The 15378-nt window shown below is 34.3% G+C and overlaps 1 protein-coding gene across 3 annotated transcripts in view; it reads right to left on the bottom strand.

Moving 5' to 3' along the window:
- The window catches only part of TRAK2 (trafficking kinesin protein 2), a 69364-nt gene that overhangs the window by 50666 nt on the left and 3320 nt on the right, over positions 1–15378 (bottom strand). Inside the window, exon 2 of one of the 3 annotated variants that reach the window (XM_074299050.1) lies at positions 4917–4975. The exons of the other annotated variants lie outside the window; for them this stretch is intronic. The gene's annotated coding sequence lies outside the window, so the exon portion shown is untranslated. The remainder of the gene's footprint in view (positions 1–4916; positions 4976–15378) is intronic. 3 annotated transcript variants of the gene reach the window in all.

Below are 15378 nucleotides of genomic sequence, written 5' to 3'. Positions count from 1 at the left end.
CCATTAACAATAGGTATTCCTACAAAAGGGACCTTAGACGTCAGCTAATCTAATCATGTCGTTCATATTACAAAGGAGAAAACTGACACACCAGGGTTAAGTGACTTGGCCTACGTCATCTAAGTAAAACAAGGCAAAGGTGGAATTTCTGCCCAGATATTCTTAGAACAAATCCAACAATCTTTCTATCACACTAATGTATTTCTCACAGAATCTTGTTTTGAGTCCATTCGCAATTCTAAGTATGTGAAACCGATTTAAATTACATTTATTTGGAGTTTCGAAGTTTCACACTTCCCATCAAGAAGTTATAGTAAGCCAGCATTTTCACAGGGTAATACTCTGCATATGCCCCAAATATTTTAGAATGTAAACTAATTTATAAAACTGTTTGGAGGAGGATTGTGGAAGATTATACGCAGTATCCTTTCATACAATAGCTTAAAACCTGAAGGAAAACCCAGTTTACAAAAAAATTTGGTGCAACCTGAGGGTACTTAAGGATGAATTGGGAAAGACAACAAAGCAGACAGAAAAGACTTGCAAAGATTTTTATAACAAACATATTTTCACCATCAAGAACAAGGGAGTCACTACATATAGCTTCTAACAACACTGTCCTAAATCACAGAATCACTAAATCAATAAACATTTGTTAAGCACCTTTTAAGTTCCAGAAACAGTGATAACGCTTAGGAATAAGCCCTGCCTTCAAAGAGCTGATTATCCAATGGGGCAGAAAACATGCAAACATATATATAAAGCCAACTATAATACAAGAGAAATAGGAAAAAATTAATTTAACAGAATTAAAGGAGATTGGGAAAAGTTTCCTGTGAAAGGCAAGATTTTAGTTGGGATTTAAAAAAGCCAGGGAAGGCAGTGAGTGGTGGGGCCAAGTAGACAGCAACATGTTGTAAGTAAGAAATGACAAAGGAAAAAGCAGGGTAAACAACTTCAAAGAAATGTATGATTAAAATGAGATGATCACTTTGTAGAAATGACAGATTGATATTCAAGTGATCCATTAGTATCTCACAATGACAAAAGAACTAGAGGGAGGTTTGAAGTAGGAAGAGCATGGTCATACATTGCAAAGGAAAAGTCATGAATAGTAAGCTATGTGATCTGCATTGCTGGAATATTTACATGGATGAATCCACAGCTAGAGTACCAAAGTAATTAGCTATGCCAAATTGATAATTTCTCCCTGCATAGAAAATAAATTAATTTGGTACATTAAAGTCTACCCTGTTACACTGAACAGGAAGGAAATGTTGCCATTAGCTGGAAGGTTTTTTTGGTAGTGTTTTGCTTTTTTTATTCAGATGCGTGATTTCTTCAGAATAGAAACCGCTACCTACTTAGCTTAAGTGTCCAAGAACAATTAAGTGGCACAGTTGATAGTCTGCAGGGCTTGGAGGCAGGAAGACTCTCTTCCTGAGTTCAAATCTGGCCTCAGACACTTACTAACTGTATGATTCTGAGCAAGTTATGGAATCTTGTTTGCCTGTTTCCTAGTCTATAAAATGAGATAGAAAAGACAAACCACTCCAATATCTTTTGCCAAGAAAACCTCAAATGGATCATGGGGAGTCGGACTTGACTGAAAATAAAACCATAACAACAACTATATAATACTTTTATCACTGAACATACAATTGGCAAGCATCTTACCTTGCAGTCTTAAAGAGCTGCATGAAGATTTAAGAAATGGTTACTATTTGGAAGAGACAGGAGTTAAATCCAGATCTTCCTATGTCTTTTGTCTACCATGGCAGGCTATTTCTTAAGTAAAAGTTATAGTAAAAATCTGCTGTAGGAAATTATCCCCAAAAGGCACAGTGCAAATACTTATAGCAATGACCATTATCAATTTTCTTCATTTCAGTCAGTTTCCAAAAAAGACTGCCTCAGCTTGACCTTAGCCCAGGAGGCATCTATAAAAAGTATTAAAGTGTAAGTAATGTCCAGAAAAAATAGCTAAGGAGAGTGAATGTTAATCAGCACATGGATTTTCCATTTTGCTCTGATTTTTCTTTCCCAACATGATTCATAAAGCAATGTGTGTTAAAAATAAATTTTAAAAAATAAAGTGTGATTGTGTATATATCACTGACAATGTCTATACAGAATAAATCCCTTAATTTTATCTATTTCAACTCCTGTTTTCTTGAATTTTGTTTAAATCAATGTTCACCCACATAATCTAGAAAATGGACTTGTGTAAGGATCATCCGTGCTTACTCCTTAATGAAAACCTGAAAGTCTGGGAGGAAAATTAAAAATTCTTTCGAAATGTTTGTTAGCTCAAAAAATTACAAGGTTTCAGGGGAAATAAATATTTTGCCTAAGATTTGCCTGGATTCCTGCTATAATCACAAGCCCAAACCATCATTTAATCTGCCTTGGAAAGACACACTGCTATATGCTAGATAAATCTTAAATTAACATTTCTTTCAATGCTACTAAACTAGTTAGTAGTCCCATAGGGGGCATTTAACAAATACTTGCTGACAGAATGTATATGTTCCACACAATATCATAGATTTAGAGTTAGACAAAACTTTGGAAGCTTCTGAGTCCAGAAGCATTTTACAAAAGAGGAAAGTTGAATTGCAAAGAGAAGGGTGAGTACATTGCCTTGGGAGGAAGCTTCTACAGCATCTTGAGCCTCAAGTCCAACACCCTCACCAAGATACCAATCTGTTGACATAACACCTCAGTTTGGGTACTGCCTTGGGTTTCCAAAGTTCTTTACATTTATTGTGTCATTTGAGCCTTATGATAATCAATTTCATAAGACAAGTACTCAAGATAAACTTTTCCAATTGGCAGAGTGTTCACTGAAAGAGCTCTCTTTTCTTTGATAAACTCGAATTATTCATTCTTTCAAGTGAGCACTTTGCTACTTTTCATTTAAAGCAATCAACCAAGCTTGTAGGATTTGGTTAGGAAAACTTTGGAATCCAACAGCATTTGGGAGAAAATAAAATGAGGTGGGCTAGTAATTTCTTTATTCAGAGTAAGGCTTAAGTCAAACCACCATGGCATACCAGTGAAATAAATACTGCTAGCAGGAAATAGCAGAGCTAATCACATAAATAGTTTTAGCCCAGCCATGGAATTAAAGGCTCACTCTGTCACCATGGGTATCTAAATATAGTTTTAAGCATGTGAGTCCCTTGGTTGTTGGGCTCTCTAGAAGCCTAAAAACATAGACTTTCCATTCACTTCCCTCTAATATCTAATCTTGGCAGAAGTTGTTTCATTAAGGAGGGTGAAGCCGGGGGCAGCTTCACTGTAGCCCCCAGTGAGCTGTTGTTGTACTTAATGCTGCACAGACAAATTAGCCAAGCACTCCTGGGTTTCAGGGTTCCTTTCCCTCCCTTGAGGGCTTTAGCTGGAGGAGGATATACACCCTAGGAATATGCCAGACAAGCTTATTGCCGCATAATGAGGTTCTAGATTTAAACTAAAAGCAAATCACTTAAGATCTTTAAAATCAGTGGTGTTATACAGCACTGTGGGTAGGTCTGCAATGACTTTTCAGCACTTTCTCAAATGCAATTTCTAAGCAGGGCTGATCCTCCCCAAAGCAGATGCATTTGCCATCACTCTGCCAGCATGAGAGGCTATGTAGGAGCTTTTATTCCTTGTATTGGCAGAGCTTGGAAGAATCCCTTCTGAGAGGAAAGCTTAGTAGACATTTTAGTTTAGTAGAACTTTAATAATCACCAATAATAACATTAGCTAAAGAAACACAAGTGAACATTTCACTCTGAAACACCTCTTTTTTTCCCTTTCCTTTCTCCTTTGATATAGTCATCAAATGCCACAACAAAACTATCATCATAAATGGTTTTGATTGCAAATGTAATAAATTAAAGGAAGCATTTAAGAATTTCTTTGAGGGTTGCCAAGTGTTTTAGTAATATTGTTTCATTTGACCCCCACAACAACCTGGAAAAGTGGGTGCTATTCTTACCTTCATTTTACAGATGAGGAAACTGAGGCAGGCAGCGGTTAAGTGACAATGAGATAGGATTTGAACTCAGATCTTCCTGATTCAGGTGAAGCATTTTATTCACTGAGTCCCTGAATCTGATTATAAGGCTTAGAGTGCATATTTGTTCATTGTTTCCATTACAAAATAATGAATGGGGCAGCTAGCTGGAGTGCAGGGTCTGGAGTCAGGAAGACTGAGTTCAAGTTTGAACTCAAAACACTTTCTAGTTCTGTAAGCAAGTTAGGTAACCCTATTTCTCTGTAAAATGAGCTGGAGAAGGAAATGGTAATAACTCCAGTGTCTTTGCCAAGAAAACCCCCAATGGGGTCATGAAGAGGCATGACACAACAGAAAAATGACTTAATAACAACATAGTAAACATCTGGAAGGTGAATGTTGAATAGATTGAATTGATCTGAAGACAGCTTTCCTTGGGTGGAAATTATTATTTGGATCCTTATTCATTTTTATAAATGCAATAGATTTTTTAGTTTAAATGATAATTATTCCAAGATGGGTTCTGAAGAGGTGCCAATGGTAGATGTTCACTTCACTTTACTCAAAACTCTTACTTAAAACTAACCTAAGATATACACAAGCAAAAAGGAAACACTTTCAAGGAATCAGACGTACACCGATTCATTATGCACAGCCAATCCCTTTTAAATAGAAGTTGGATGTCTAGTGCTTAGAACATATGTCCCCAAAGGATGAAGGTGATCCACAGAAAGAAGTGCTGCCAGATTGGCCCCCAAACATTCAATGAACATCCAATGTACCTGAAGTACCATACATATGCCAAGAAAAATAGAAGAAAATGTGGTTGCAATGCTTGTAAGGAAGACAGGATGACTTGAGGCCCAGTTCTGGAGTCCAGGGATCTGGGTTCAGATCTCAGTTCACTTACTATTTATTGGTGTAATCACAGTCATGTCAGTTAACTTCTCAGAAACTCACTTTCCTCATCTGTAAAATGGGAATAATACTTCTATTACTTAAATCATAGGTTTGTTGGGAGAAAAAAGTTTTGTAAAACTTAGAGCTCTTTGTAAATATGAATTGTTATTAACAATAATAAAAAGTAATTTCTTTTTTGGGTCTTATCTTGAATGTAAATGCTTAATCATAGATGAAGGATTTTGTAGGAAACCAGAAAAAGCAAGAAGGGAAGAATATACATACATATTGGACACAGATCACATTAATAGCAGAAACAGATGGGGAACAGCGGGTAGTAGGAGGGGTAAGTAGCAGACTCACTTAACAGTACAGGGAAGAACAGATAAGAAGAGCTTTGGGGAGGGGGTAAGGACAGCAGGAGAGTCAGTTATTTAGTGCCAGTAGCCCTTCTAATGCAACATTTCCTAAACTCATTCAGAAACAAAGTCTTTTCTGACTTGAATATATTTATGGAATCCCAAGTGGTGATGGGTAGGAAGCAGGAGGTACATCTATGGGCTTGAAGTACTAAATCAGATAAAGAGGAATATGGGAAACTTTGAAGAAATAATTAAGCCAAATTTCATGGTGACAGTATTCCCAACTATTCTATTATCTTACAGAATCCTAAGATTAGGTTCCTAAGAAATTTTGCTTTAAAGGCATAAATATGTCATAATGAAAGTACATTAGTAGTAGGCCAGCTGTTTTGTTAATAACAATGCATTTTAAGCCAAGGAAGAATAGATATGGATAGAGAAGCTGGCTTTAGAGTTTAGAAGACCAGGATGATTCAATTCCATCTCTGCCATACAGTGACAGATATGCTAGGCAAATCACTTAAACTCTCAGTAACCCCTACCCCCCCACCCCCCATCCCCACCAGACAACTCTCAGAGACAATCAATGGCAGAACTGCAGATTTACTTTGACAATGGAAATTCACTAAAAGCTCATGGATCCACCCAAAACAAAAGTCACAGTTCCCGAGAAATAAGACAATTATTAGGCAAGCACTAGGCAAAAATATAATCCAAAAAATGATTGGAAATGGAGGAAGGAGAGAAGGAAGGAAGGAAAAGAAAACAGAAAGGAAGGAAACAAGCATTTATTAAGCATGAATGGGTCAGACACTGTACTAAATTCTTTTATCAATATTATCTCATTTGATCCTCACAACATAGCTCTGGAAATTGGGTATCATTAAGATCCCCATTTTATTGTTAAGGAAATAAGTAAAAAGTGAGGAATAGAAAATGACACTTATATTATAAGCCTGAGTAACAGGAAAGACAGAGATATTCTAGAGAATAGGAAAGTTAGGAAGGTTTGGGATTGAATCAGGGGATCAAATTCACCAAAAGACAAAGGCAATACTTATCCAAATATCTGAGTCTCCTACAAGCAAAGGATCAAGCATAAAGCCTTCAAGGAACAAATTGGCAAGTTATATATTACTAGTAAACTGAAATAAAAGTTCAATAGTAAAAATATGTTTGAAGCAATTAGTCTCTAACATACATACTTTTCTGGAACTGCAAAATGGAAACCAGAACAGAAGTAGCTTAACAACATATTATCAGAGCCTAAGTCCTATATACCCTAGACAGCTATCACTTTCTCAACATCAGAAAGGAGAAATAAGATTGATGAATAGTTCTGGATATATGGTAACCGTATTAAATACAATAATAACTTTTGGAACAAATAATGGGAGACTGAAAATAGGTACATTTCTCTGGATTTGTGAGATATAATTCAATGCGGTTTATTTATAGAGAAAGCCTAAGAAATCAATCAACTAATAAGCAATTTTGGGGGCTTACAAAGAAAAAGCAAGAACAGTTTTTTGCTGCCCTCAAGAAGCTTACATTCTAACAGGCCACAGAATTCTCTCTAAGGCACTTTACCTCTCTATCCATAATATATGAGCCCAGTGAATTAGATGACTTAAAGATCTTTTTTTTCCTTCTGTTAATTCAAGATAAGATTTTAATAAAATGATGTAATTAAACCTATGAAATATGTATTATATTAGAAAAATTAAAACTTATGAGTATATAATCAATTTATCTTCTTTTTGAGTCACCAAAAACTATTTAAGTACTTTCAAACTTAAGTTGTGTAGTGTGGTATCTTGCACATATTTTTAGACTTTAATGTATTGATCAGTTAACCTGGCATTTTCTTTTTTTGTTTTTAAAAATAATATTTGTTAGATACCACTACACACCTGTCAGATTGGCTAAGATGACAGGAACAAATAATGATAAATTTTGGAGGGGATGTGGGGAAACTGGGACACTAATACATTGCTGGTGGAGTTGCGAAAGAATCCAGCCATTCTGGAGAGCAATCTGGAATTATGCCCAAAAAGTTATCAAACTGTGCATACCCTTTGACCCAGCAGCACTACTACTGGGATTATATCCCAAAGAAATACTAAAGAGCGGAAAGAGACATATATGTGCCAAAATGTTTGTGGCAGCTCTTTTTGTTGTAGCTAGAAACTGGAAGACGAATGGATGTCCATCAGTTGGAGAATGGTTGGGTAAATTGTGGTATATGAAGGTTATGGAATATTATTGCTCTGTAAGAAATGACCAGCAGGAGGAATACAGAGAGGCCTGGAGAGACTTAAATCAACTGATGCTGAGTGAAATGAGCAGAACCAGAAGATCACTGTACACTTCAACAACAATACTGTATGAGGATGTATTCTGATGGAAGTGGAAATCTTCAACATAAAGAAGATCCAACTCACTTCCAGTTGATCAATGATGGACAGAGGTAGCTACACCCAGAGAAGAAACACTGGGAAGTGAATGTAAATTGTTAGCACTGATATCTGTCTGCCCAGGTTGCATGTACCTTCGGATTCTAATGTTTATTGTGCAACAAGAAAATGATATTCACACACATGTATTGTACCTAGACTATATTGTAACACATGTAAAATGTATGGGATTGCCTGTCATCGGGGGGAGGGAATAGTGGGAGGGGGGGTAATTTGGAAAAATGAATACAAGGGATAATATTATAAAAAAAATATATATATAATAAAAAAAATTAAAAAAAAATAATATTTGTTACATGAAAAGGTTTTCTGGAAGAGGAAAGATAGAGATATGGGGAAAAGCTATTGTGTAAAAAAACAAAAGCCATCAATAAAAACTTATTTTAAAAGAAAAAAAAAGTCTTTTCTGTTCAATTCTTTTAATGGAATGGTGGTTTTAAAAATAGCCATAGTGCTTCAGATTTCACAACTGGAAAGTGTCAAACTAAATGATATCAACTAGCACATGTATACTCAATATAGAGACAAATGTTTTTCAACATTTTGCATTTTGATTTTCTGATGTTTGAGTCATTTGCAATTCAGTGGTAGAGAGAGTAAAATGAGGCAGAATTCAAGTTCAAGAACGTTATAATTTTAAAATGTGGCCCCAAACTGTCTGTACTCTTTATCAACAATTTTTCTCTAAGACATGAGTCACAAACTACACAGGACATTTCCAATAAGTCTTTTAAGAGACTTAAGTTTAAGAACTGAATTAACATTCATTGATATTTATCATGTACATCCTATGAATTCAAACAACCCCAATCACTATGTAATGGGCAAATAAAAAGAATTTACTATAAGACTCCAAATCCTTGCATAAAATATAATAAAGAACCCATAAATGGTCCAAATTTTTAAAAAAATCCTGTGATTTAGAGTGCTCTTCATTATCTCAAAAGTCTATTATAAAAGCATGAATAATAATTTTTTTAAAAAGTGATCAAATTGAAAAATACCATTAAACTATATCTTTCCCACACTTTAAATGATTTGGGAAATTTTAAAAAGACTGCTTTTCCATCCCACCTTTCTCCAAGTGGTTTTTCTACTAGTTTCATTTTAAGGGTGCTATTAACTTGGAATAAGATGGAAATAAAAAACTGCTCTTTGGCTGTGGAAACTAAATCACATGAGTGTTAGCAGAAGGAAATAAGAGCTAACATAAATCAACAACTCTAGTGACAGTCACAAAGGCAAAGACAACTGTATCAAATTTACTTGATAATCCTTAACTGATTTCTCAGGAGGGAGGATGTAACTTGGCTCAAGCACTTTACTTGAAACTATTATTTTAAGAGACAGTAGGCTCTTCATTATAAATAGTATACCTGAACAAAAACTAAGAAGGTGTGGATTATTTCTCTTTAGTTTTCATTCCATTATGCCTGGTGTATTATCATAATTTAAAAATTATTATTTCTAAATTTGCTAAATTAGAAAAAATAAAAACCAAGAAAATAGATTATAGGTAGAGGGAAGCACTCAAATATTCATTATGTAATATTTTTAACTGAGCATGTGCAGTAAACTATACATGAATAATCCCTGTCCTGAGAGGCCTTCCCTCTGAGAAGTTCTCCCATCTTCCGGCCCACCTCAAATATATATATTCCAAGACCTGATTACTAACAAAACATGGAAAGTCAAAAAAAAATTTTTTGGCCTTATGTAAAGGTTAAGGAAAGAGGAGTTGAACAAGGATTGGTTCTTGTGAAAACATACTCTTTCTCTTCCCTCCTATATTAACAATATTTTCCAAAGTGTTTTTATTTCTTTCAATGGGGTAAAAAATTCTTCAAGTCTTTATCTTATAAAGCAGCAGATTTCTGGAGACACTAAAACGTAACTCTGATATATTTTTAGAATTAGACAAAATAATTCTTTAAAACATCTGCAAATATTTTACTATATGTTGATATGCAAAAATTAGATCTGAAATAAAATCAAAAAGAACAATCAACTATAAACCATAAAATCATGGATAAATCAAAAAATAACATAAGAGTTGTTTTTTGTTTTTTCCTGTGGCAGGGGAAAAAACCAAATTCTAAAAATAACAATAGTTCAAAAACCAGAGGCTGAAAATTCCTATGACTATTACTTTATTTCCCTTATGCCAATATAATGTAAAAAAGTTTCTGATAGACTTCCTCTGGTCCTAAATCTTTTAGTTCGCGCTCCCCTAATTTTGTAATTAAAGTAGAAATAGGAATTATAAAATTATTTGTTCTATAAGTAAATAGCATGTCATCTTTAAGCAACATGTTTCTAAAAGATAAGAAATTTATTAGGACCACTTGTTCTACTATCTTTGCAATATTTAGTGCAGGCTATCTCTGTCCATGGCATTTTGTGCAAGTACAAATCAGGGATAGATTATAATACTTTTTTTGTACAAATATATGCCTTATTTAATGGCATCGCATTGTAAACAAGGAATTATGATGAAGACATAATGCAAAGAATGTCGTCAAAAAATATGATTGAAAAAAGGAAATGAGGCAATCACATACCTAGAGTACAGAATAACCAATGGGACAATCTCCAACCGATGAGGATGTTTCTCTAGTGTCTTCATAAGACCATATTGAGGGGATTCTCTGTAGTTAATATGTGCACATAAGGGGTATCAGGAATGGACTGGGATCTGTGTGGCTGGGAGAAATATTTACAATGATGAAACCACTAATCTATTAGAGTATTAATATTATATGAGTGAAAGTGACAGGGATAAAACATTTTTACTTTATTACATGATCCTTATTTCAGATGGAAAAGACCACAGAATTTTAAAAATTTAAAGTGTGAAGACAATGTAATAATGGGAGATAAACAAAAACTTTTGGAAAGAGCTCAGGTTTCATGTGAAGTTATATAATTTATAAAAATCTAATGACATGTTTGAACTGAATAAAAACAGCACTAACTAAAATGGCTTTTAAGTGATGTTACATATTTTTGAGAGATATTGCTTATCTGTGAGAGCCATGCTGTGAAAGAGTCATGCCAAATTTCTATGGTACTGCCAAAAATCATTTTAAGAAGCACATAAATAAAACCTTTTTTTTCTTTAAAATAGGGTCTCCCCATCTCACTCCTGGAAGTGCAATGACCATTCACTGATCTGATCTATGGGGCAGCCAGGGTCCTATTTTCCTTGGAGTTTATCATATTCCTGTCAAACTTAAGAGTTTAAGGCTTTAGCTAGACAGAACTACCAAACTCAAAATATCCATCAACCTCAACATCCTATCAGCAGTGATAACAAGAATGCACCACCATGCTGTTCTGTTGCCATTATGTTTGGCAGAGGAAAACACCCCCCCCCCCAAAAAAAAAAACTTTATTGTACTTTATTCATAGGAAAGACATCATTATTCTGAGGCCTACTTGGATTTATCAGACAAACCGGAATTATATTTATAATTATGGAGGGTATCTCTCATTACAATAGTCTATTTCTGAAGGGGATGGTTGGGTAATATTTGCATTTATAACTTCATTCTCGCACACACTTTTAGTTTCTTTTATGATTCTTTTAAGTACCACTAACTTTATTTTGTATTTTGTTTATGCATCTTCCATGTCTATTGTAGAGGAGGAAAGTTTAATGAAATTTACATACAACTCTGCATCTAGCTTGATTCTTGCTATATTTCAGTGTAAACATTGGCAAGGGAAGAATGGCCAAAAATTTTTTTACTGGGAAATATGGTTCAAGACAAAGAAATAATAGGCCAAAGACTTGAGAATGCTCAGCAACTTCTCCCTTGTTTCTAAGGAATATCTCAAGAAGTGAGTCAGAAGATGTTGGTTGCAGGGGGCACTGAACATTACTACCCAAAAATATGAAATTGACTAAATTGACTAAATTATAAGCTTGTGGTGAAAGTCATCCTGAATCAGTAGTCTAAGTAATTAGAACTTTAATAGACTGGAGCAAAGGTTCAATCAATACCAAATGGGAAGAGATATAAATGAGGAGAAGCTAAGTGGAATAAAAAGTTTCATCCCAATGTGTTTAAAAAAGCTATAGACTGACAAATTTTTATATGTAAAGATACTGACTGTATCCTTGGTTTTTACAAACTTGAACAGATATTAAATAGTTGCTAAGATAGGAAAAGCCCAGGGGAAAAAAAAAACCACTCTTAATTCTTTGTCATAGTGACATTCTCTCACTAAATAGTTAAAAGCAATTAAAGGGAAAATGAGTTTTTGAAAAAATTGGCATGAGAGTTGATCAAAGCAAGAACATTTATGGATAAATAAATTATATCCACTCCAGACCCTTCGATCCTCTACTATTTCTTGAAATCTGTCCCATGTTCATTGCTTCCATGACCCTATTTATCCATCTTATCCCCAGTTTTTCCTTTTCCTTTTGCCTTCAATCTTTCTCAACATCAGGGTCTCTCTCTCTTCCAAAGAGTCCTGTCTTGATTATGTGGTCAAAGCATTTGAACGTCAGCTTCAGTATTTGACATTTTGGTGAATAACTGGAATTAATTTATTTTAAATATTGACTGATTTGATCTCCTTGCTTTTCAAGAGACTCTCAAAAGTCTTTTCCAGCACCAGTTTGAAAGCATTAATTCTTCAGTGCTCAGATTCCTTAAAATTCAATTCTCATACTTTTTTTTATGTTACTATTGGAAAAACCATAGCTTCAACTATTTGGAATTTTGTCAGCAAAATGAAGTCTCTGCTTTTTAATATGCTGCCTTGGTTCTTCTTGTAAGGTACATAAAATGGATCCCAGGGCAGCTACAAAGGAAGGATTTCAAATATGTTTTGAACAGTAAAAGTATGACTTGAAACAAATGTAGAAATGTAGAAAGTTCTAGCCTTGGGAGCCCTATACATTTCCAAGCTATGCTTTCTGATTTTAGCTTCTTTCAGAACCCAGCTCAAATGCTATTTGAGTAGCAAGCTTCAACACATTGCTTCTTCCTGGCCTCCCTCCCCCTCCACCGCTTTTGCTTCCAGTTTTGGTACTCTGACTGAGTTTGACCAAATAGCAATTAGTGTGAATTTAATCCTAGAAGAGAATGTATAGAATCTTAGCATTGTAACACCAGCACAAGATTCAGAATAGCAGGACCCAGATTTCAGACTTGACCAGGTCTTTTGACACCTTACAACCTTACACATACCCCTCAATCCAGTGACACTGGTCTCCTTTCTGGAGGCCACCATTTCCTGATTGGGCATTTTTCACTGGCTGCTCACTCCAGAATGTTCTCTCCTCATCCTCACTTTCTGGCTTCCTTCAAGTTCTAAGTAAAACACTACCTTCTTCTAAAAAGCTTTTCCAATGCCTCTTAATTCTAGCATGTTCCTCTTATCTCCAATTCATCTTGTTCTTTAGTTTCTTCCATAGTTGTATTGCATGTTTTCTCCATCATTTGGCTGGAAGCTCTACATCTGTCTTTTGCCTTTTTTTATATCCTCAATGTGCCTAGCACATGAAAAATCATTTTTAAAACTCTGTGATCTTTTTTTTTTTTTTTAAACAAATTAAGTCTATTTCTTCCACCAAAAAAGCAAGGTCTTTTAAGGGTTCCTGCCAGTCTTTCAATGTTAAAAGAAGTAACAAAAAACCCTTATTCTTTTATTATCTCTTTTTATTATTATTATAATTATATTTATATACATATATATACATAAATATATATGAAATCATTATTATGATATCTCTTATTAACTTTAACATAACAAACAAAAGATCATCAAATGCCAATATTCCAAGAAACACAGTGCTTTTTAAAAAAAATACAATTTATAAAATTCTTCCTCTGCTTGTGAAAGCACAATTGTGTCCCTAGGTTTGTGCCCCAAATTCAAGTCATGTCTGTGTCTACAAAATTTGCAAATGATGATTTATAAATATAATTAAACAAATCCCTCCAAATAAAGGATTTCTTTTAGAAAGATAATGGAGTCATCATTGCTCAATTTCTGGCAGAATTTTTATATATAATCATTTAAGTTCAGTGACTAGAGAAAATAAAGGCAAATTCAATAATCTATCACTAATGGAAAGGAGAAAGATATGCAAAAAATGTATATTCAAAAAAAGTTGTTAAATTATGAACTTCAGAAACCCAGGAGTAGTCTCCATTCTCATCTCCCCTTATAGACATCCTGTACTTTTTTTTTTTTCAATCAACAAATTTGCTTTGTTTTGATTTACACTAGTGACCCAATCATTATTGTCTGAGAGGTCAATAACTGGAAGCAGCAAAGGCAGAAAAAAGTTAAGAGAATTCAATTATTTAAGTGGGAAAAAATAAGTTAAGGAATATCACTTCAAGTAATTAATATGGGATCGGTTATTTTTGGGGAGGTGGAGAGAAGGAAGGAATAAAACACATTTTCCTAAAGTAGAACTACATTTTAAATGCATTATAGAAGCAACTTAAGTGGAACCTGTAGTAAATTCTTTTATAATATGACTAATTGCCATGTATACTGCCAACCATACCACAGCATACTAGAATTTCTTAACAGTGAAATACTTTCGTCCTGCCATTGGTTGTTTCCTCTTGCACAACAAACTGTCAGAAATGTTGCTGGACTTGTATACAGTATGTTTCAAAGCTTCCTCAAGGCATAACACGTGAGGTTGGGGCAAGCACCAAACTATGTAGGTATGATACATGTTGTTAATAATTTCCCCTTCCAAAAAGTATGGTCCAAAGACCTCAAAGCCTTTGACAAATATTAATTAGTTCCACCTCACTCCTATTAGACAAGCATTCTATGTTCATTTTCTGCCATTCTTTAGCATAAGAAAGATAGAACAAGTGATTTCTTCAAGGTCAAACTGTGAGTCACTGACACAGTTGAAAATAAAACTAGATTATTATTCCATTCTAACTTTTGACCTTATAGTAAGGAACCAGGCAAATCTTTTGAAATTAAAAAAAAAATCCATTGCAAGTATTAATAACTATTTATAGAATGCCTATATGCAAGTGATTTACAAACCAGATGGAGAAATATAATATAATAAATACAAATATGAAAAAAATTCAACTCTTCCTCTGCTTGTGAAAGCATAATTGTACCCCTAAATTTGTGACCCAACTCAAGCCATGTTTATGTGTCTACAAAATTTGCAGCTGATAATTTATAAATATATTTAAACAAATTCCCCCAAATAAAGGATTTCTTTAAAAAGATAATTGATGGGGCAGCTAGGTGGCACAGTGGATAGAGCACCAGACTTGAATTCAGGAGGACTGGAATTCAAACAAGTCACTTAATTCAAGCCTCAGGAAAAAAAAAAAAGATAATTGATTCATTATTCCTCAATTTCAGTAGAATTTTTATATATAATCATTCAGTTCAATGACTAGAGAAGATAATGGGAAATTCAGTAATCCATCACTAGTAGAAATGGAAAAGGATACATAAAAACAAAAAGAATGATAAAGAGGCTCCAGGATAAAGAGCCTATGATGCACAAAATACCAGGTACTTTGGAAAAGAAAAATAAAAACATTCTTAGCACCACAAAGACTACATTTTATTGGGGAGAAAAGCATCTAGGGAAATAATAAGGTATGCCTAAGAAAAT

The sequence above is a fragment of the Sminthopsis crassicaudata genome, chromosome 3 (assembly GCF_048593235.1).
Source record: "Sminthopsis crassicaudata isolate SCR6 chromosome 3, ASM4859323v1, whole genome shotgun sequence".
NCBI classification, from domain to species: Eukaryota; Metazoa; Chordata; class Mammalia; order Dasyuromorphia; family Dasyuridae; genus Sminthopsis; species Sminthopsis crassicaudata.
Note: the sequence above shows the minus strand (reverse complement) of the source record. Positions and strands in the feature narration are given on the sequence as shown.